Source organism: Arachis hypogaea, chromosome 3, assembly GCF_003086295.3.
Source record: "Arachis hypogaea cultivar Tifrunner chromosome 3, arahy.Tifrunner.gnm2.J5K5, whole genome shotgun sequence".
In the NCBI taxonomy this organism is placed as follows: Eukaryota; Viridiplantae; Streptophyta; class Magnoliopsida; order Fabales; family Fabaceae; genus Arachis; species Arachis hypogaea.
Window position 1 is genome coordinate 87,763,252 of NC_092038.1, and position 6,744 is coordinate 87,769,995.

Genomic DNA, 6,744 nt, shown 5'->3' on the forward strand with positions numbered 1-6,744 from the left:
TCAGTATAAACCACAATTTTAGATCCTATCAAGTACGATCTAAACTTATCAAATGCATAGACTACAGCTAACAATTCCTTCTCTGTGGTAGTGTAATTTTTTTGAGCCTCATTCAATACTTTACTTGCATAATATATGACATGATGCAAGTTTCCCTTCTTTTGTCCAAGTACAGCACCAATTGCAATATCACTTGCATCACACATGAGTTCAAAAGGTAAGTTCCAATCCGGGGGTGTGATAATTGGTGCTGTTGTGAGTTTATGTTTTAAAGTTTCAAAGGCATGCTGGCAATTTTCATCAAAAACAAAAGGTTTATCAATCATTAACAGGTTACTCAAAGGTTTGGCTATTTTAGAAAAATCTTTGATAAATCTTCTATAAAATCCTGCATGCCCCAAGAAACTTCTAACAGATTTCACATTAGTTGGTGGAGGGAGCTTTTCTATTATTTCCACTTTTGCCTTGTCAACCTCTATCCCTTTTCTTGAAACTTTATGACTAAGAACAATCCCCTCAGGCACCATGAGATGACACTTCTCCCAGTTCAAAACCAAATTAGTTTCTTGGCACCGTTTCAAAACAAGGGTTAGATGGTTTAGGCAAGTATTGAAATTATCACCAAAAACAGAGAAGTCATCCATGAAAACCTCTAAAAATTTTTCAACCATATCTGAGAAAATGGAGAGCATACACCTTTGAAAAGTGGCTGGGGCATTGCATAATCCGAATGGCATTCTTCTATAAGCAAAAACTCCAACTGGGCATGTGAATGAAGTCTTTTCTTGGTCCTTTGGATCTACCACTATCTGATTATACCCAGAATAGCCATCCAGGAAGCAATAATAAGCATGGCCAGCCAACCTTTCAAGCATCTGATCAATGAAAGGAAGTGGGAAGTGATCTTTGCGTGTGGCATCATTCAGCCTTCTATAGTCAATACACATCCTCCATCCCGTCACAGTTCTTGTGGAAATGAGTTCACTCCTCTCATTAGTAATGACTGTCATCCCACCTTTCTTTGGTACCACTTGGACTGGGCTTATCCATGAGCTATCGGAAATAGGATATATGATTCCTGCATTCCATAATTTCATTACTTCCTTCTGGACGACTTCCTTCATTGCAGGATTTAGTCTTCTCTGAGGTTGAATTACTGCTTTGGAATTGTCCTCCAAAATAATTTTATGCATACATATTTTAGGGCTAATGCCTTTCAGATCATCAATGGTCCATCCTAAAGCATTCTTGTGAGCTCTGAGAACATCAAGAAGCTCTCCTTCTTCTTTCTTTGTCAGGGATGAATTAATAATCACTGGGAAGCTCTCTGAAGTGCCAAGAAATGCATATTTGAGATGAGAAGGTAATGGCTTCAGTTCTTGCTTTTGCACTTCTCCTTTCTTGTTTGGTTCCACCTCTTTGTCTATGGAAATTTCAGCTGCGTGTTCTTCTATTGTTTCCTGATTGTCTTTTTCTTGCTCATGCTGATTAGTATCTAACATTTCTTCCACCAGGCTCTCTATCATATCCACTCTCAAATGATCTTCCTGCTCAGGGGGGTGTTGCATTGACTTAAAAACATTTATGATCATTTGCTCATTGTGTACTCTGAAAATCATTTCTCCTTTTTCCACATCTATGATGGCTCTTGCAGTTGCTAGAAATGGTCTTCTCAATATGATTGAATTGTTTCCTTCCTCATCAGTATCTAGGATTACAAAGTCCGCAGGGAAGATAAATTCTCCAACCTTTACTAGCAAATTTTCTACAATTCCATTTGGTGTCTTGATTGATCTGTCGGCCATGACTAGTGACATCCTGGTGGGTTTGAGTTCTTTTATAGCCAGCTTCCTTATCATGGATAAGGGCATTAAGTTGATACTAGCTCCAAGATCACAGAGAGCTTTGTCCAAGGCTAGTTTGCCTATGGTGCATGACACTACAAAACTCCCTGGATCTTTAAGCTTTGGTGGAATTCCTTTTTGGAGCACGGCGCTACATTCCTCACTGAGCATTACCGTTTCCTTCTCATTCCAATCTCTCTTTTTATTGATGAGCTCCTTCAAAAACTTGGCATACAGAGGCATTTGCTCCAATGCCTCAGCTAAAGGTATGTTGATTTCCAGTTTCTTGAAAGTCTCTAGGAATTTAGAAAAGTGTCGGTCCTTTGTCTCCTTATGGAATCTTTGAGGATAAGGCAGTGGGGGTGTCAAGCTTTTCTCCCCTTGAAGTTGTCTTGGATTTGGTTCTTCCATGATCTGCTTTCCTTTCTTTAGATTCTGTGGCCTATCTTCTTTTTCTTGAGGTTGATTCTGAGGTTGATTGCTTGCTGTTGCATCTTCATCATTGGCTGCCTCTTTTTCAACCTGTTTCTCGTCACTCTCTTTAGGCTTCTTGGTGGCTTCTTCATCTTTCAGCAGTATTTTTCCACTCCTCAACTGTATTGCCTTGCATTCCTCTTTTGGGTTAGGAATGGTGTCACTTGGTAGTGAGCTTGATGGTTTTTCAACAGAAATTTGCTTGGAAATTTGCCCAATCTGCCTCTCCAGGTTCTTCATGGAAGCTTCTTGGTTCTTTGTTGTCATTTCTTGGTTTTTCATTATCTTTTCCATGAGCATTTCTAGATTAGTGATCCTCTGAGAGTCTTGTGAGATTGGTTGGTTTTAGGGTGTTGATGGATGATGATAGGTGTTTTGGTTTGTTGGGTGGTTATTGGGTGGATAATGGTTAGAGTTGGGATAAGTATTTTGTGATTTTCTGTATGTGTTCTGGTTAGTGTTTGGCTGGTTGTTGTTTGTGTTTTTCCAATTGTTTTGAGTTGAATTTCTTTGCCATGGCTGCTGAATTTGATTGTGGTTATCTCCCCATCTGAGATTGGGATGGTTCTTCCAAGAAGGGTTGTAAGTATCTCCATAGACTTCATTAGTTCCAGGATTTTGGTTGTGCATGTATTGGACTTGCTCTTGCTGTTGCTCCTCTTGAATTTCTTCATTCTGACCCCAAGTAGTTGATGGTTGGCTTGTGGCACTTACTGACGCAACTTGCAGGCCATCAATCCTTTTGGCCATTTGCTCAAATTGTTGTTGAATCTGCTGCTGCATTATCTTGTTCTGAGCTAGAATTAAGTCCACTCCTTCCAACTCCATTACTCCTCTTCTTTGTGATGGTTGGCGTTGTCTTTGATGAGCAAAGAAATATTGGTTGTTAGCCACCATATCAATGAGGTTTTGAGCTTCCTCTGTAGTTTTCATGAGTTGTAAAGAGCCTCCAGCTGAATGATCAAGTGCTTCTTGAGCCTTAAGAGTAAGTCCCTCATAGAAGTTCTGCAGCTTGTCCCACTCAGTGAACATCTCTGGTGGACATTTCCTCAATAATGCCTTATATCTTTCCCATGCTTCATATAAATTTTTAGCCTCCATTTGAGTGAATGTCTGCACCTCAGTCTTCAATCTTATGATCCTTTGAGGGGGATAAAATTTGGCAAGGAACTTGCTTACCAAGTCATCCCAAGTGTTGATGCTCTCCTTTGGAAATGTCTCTAGCCATTGAGTGGCTTTGTCTCTGAGAGAAAATGGAAAGAGCAACAACTTGTAGCTGTCAGGAGGCACACCATTGGTTTTCACAGTATCACAGATCCTCAAGAAGGTAGATAAGTGTTGATTTGGGTCCTCCAATGGCCCTCCTCCAAAAGAGCAGTTGTTTTGAACCAAAGTGATGAGTTGTGGCTTTAGTTCAAAATTGTTTGCATTGACATTAGGAGTAAGAATGCTACTTCCACAGTGTCTAGCATTTGCAAATGTGTATGAAGCCAGGACTCTTCTTTGTTGTTGGTTATTGTTGGCCCCTCCTCCTGGTTGATTGAGATTTGATGGATCTCCTTCCATTTCTTGGAATTCCTCCTCAGATTCTTCCTCTCCAATAACGTTCTTCCCCCTTTCAGCTCTTCTTATTCTTCGAAGAGTTCTTTGGTCAATTTCAGAGAGGATAGGGGAAGATCTTCCTGTACCTGACATACAAACACACAACAATAAACACACAGACCCAGAAAACCAATGAAACTTCAATCTGTAGCTAGAATGAAGTTTTAGTTAGTTTAAGCAAAAATTCAAACAGTTAGTGTGTTAGCCAAAATTTAAAACAACAGAAAAGAAAAAGTGCTTGATCTAGATCTCCACTTCACTTAATCATTGTCAATCTATTTCAATCCCCGGCAACGGCGCCAAAAACTTGATGTGTGGAAAACGATCCAACACAAAACTCACCGGCAAGTGTACCGGGTCGCATCAAGTAATAATAACTCACATGAGTGAGGTCGATCCCACAGGGATTGAAGGATTGAGCAATTTTAGTTTAGTGGTTGATTTAGTCAAGCGAATCATGTATTGGTTGAGTGGTTTGTATTTAACAGAAGCTAAATTGCTTGGAATGTAAAGGGAGAAGGGGAAATTGCAGTAAATTAAAGAGCAGGAAAGTAAACTTGCTGAATCTTAAAGAACAAGAAAGTAAATGACTGAAACTTAAAGTGCAAGAAATGTAAATTGCAGTAATGCAAGTAATATAGATTGCTTGAATGTAAAAGGGATTTGAGGACTGGGATTTCAGAATCTAAGCAAAGAGAAATTGAATTGCCACAGTTAATAGAACAGAAATTGAATTAGAAGCAATTAGAACTCAAACAGTAAAGAAATTAAATGCAGCAAAGGTTCACAGAAGAACCAAAAGGAAATTGGGATCTCAGGATTCCAGAGACTAGGTAGCAAAGCCTAGATCTCAATTGCTCTCCCAGATCCAAGTTCTCAAAGTAATTGACAAGAAATTGAAGAAGAAGCAGTAAAGGGAATGTAAATGAATTCAATTATGCAGAAGAGAAATTAAAGAGCTCTTGAGTGGAGATTGAGACAGAATTTCCTCAATTCTTAACACCCAAGACTCAAACAAGAAAAGTAGAATTGCTCGAGCAAGAACGAGGAAGAAGAGAGATCAATTCTCCTCCCCAATTCTCTGAAATCTCGGTCAAGTCTCTCAAAGAAAAGTTGCAAAATTCAAAGCTCCAAAAAAAAGTGCAAAATTCAAAAGTCAAGTAAAAAGTCTTAATTACATCAAACTAGCTCCTATTTATACACTTTCTATTCTTGGATCTTGGGATTTGGATGGGCTTTTGATTTGGTGAAGAAATGAATTAAATTGGATTTTTAATTCAATTTTTGGCCCATGAAAGATTGCTTCCAGGAGGCTGCCTGCCCTTGTGGAGGGCAGGGCAGAATTTGGTGCGTGCGGCCATGGTGCGGGCGTGGCGTGCGAGCTTGGTGCGCAGGACACTGCCCTGCCCTCGCAGAGGGCAGGGCAGAAAAGTTTGGTGCGCCAGATTGGTGCCTTGGTGCGCTGCTGGTGCTGCCGAATGATGCTTTGGTGCGCCAAGTTGGTGTGCTGGCCGTGCCACAACAAAATGTTGCCCTGCCCTCGCGGAGGGCAGGGCAGTGTTTCCAAACTAAAGTCCCGCATTCGAGACATGGCAGAAACACACGCTACTCATTTTTCTTGGCTTTCTTGGCACCATAATGAAGCCTAGTTCCTTGCTTCCTCATTGTGCCGTGTTCGAGACTTGTAGTAAGCATAGGTGAACTTTTTCTTTGAATTTCTTCCCTTGGTGAGCCCGATACTGCCCTTGTGGAGGGCAGGGCAAGGTTTTTCTCTTCTTTGATCCAAGGCACAATTTTGTGCTCTGCCCTTATCGTGGGCAGGGCAGAGTTGCCTTTCAAGCCTTGTTTCCTTATGTTGCCCTCCTAGAGGGCAGTGTGCCCTTGTGGAGGGCAATGCTTGCTCTCTCCTTTATGCGCCACGCCTTTTTCTCCTTGAGCCACGCTTCCTTAAGCCACGCTTTCTCTTTTCTTCTTTTCTTTACCTACAATCAACCAAAACAACCACTCAAAGTATCACTAAATTCACAAGGTTTATAAATCAATTAAAATTCAATTAAATTTAGCTTAAACCTCATGAGTTAGCATCAAATTAATGGTAGTTGCTTGTTTTAAAGAAGTTATGCATTTTCACTCCAAATCACTTACTTAGAATGCAAGAAAGTGCATAAAGATTAATAAAACAAGTGAAATTAGCTTGAAAAATGGGTATATGATGACTTGTCAGGCATTAGCCCAGCCATTTATATGCATAAAATTTTGCTGGAAGAAGAATCAAAGCCTGTGGTTCAACCCCAAAGAAGACTCAACCCAGCCATGAAGGAGGTGGTTCAAAAAGAAGTCATAAAGTTATGGAATGCTGGAATAATTTTTCCAATCTCTGACAGCTCATGGGTGAGCCCGGTTCAAGTTGTGCCAGAAAAAGGAGGGATGACGGTCATCACCAATGAGAAGAATGAGTTGATCCCTACTAGAACAGTGACTGGGTGGAGGATGTGCATAGACTATAGAAGATTGAATGATGCCACAAGGAAAGATCATTTTCCTCTCCCATTCATTGATCAGATGCTGGAAAGATTGGCCGGCCATGCCTATTATTGCTTCTTGGATGGGTATTCCGGGTACAACCAAATCGTGGTGGACCCCAAGGACCAAGAGAAGACTGCCTTCACATGTCCATTTGGAGTTTTTGCATACAGGAGGATGCCTTTTGGGCTATGCAACGCCCCAGCCACGTTTCAGAGGTGTATGCTTTCCATTTTCTCTGATATGGTTGAAAAATTTTTAGAAGTCTTCATGGATGATTTTTCTATCTTTGGTAATTCAT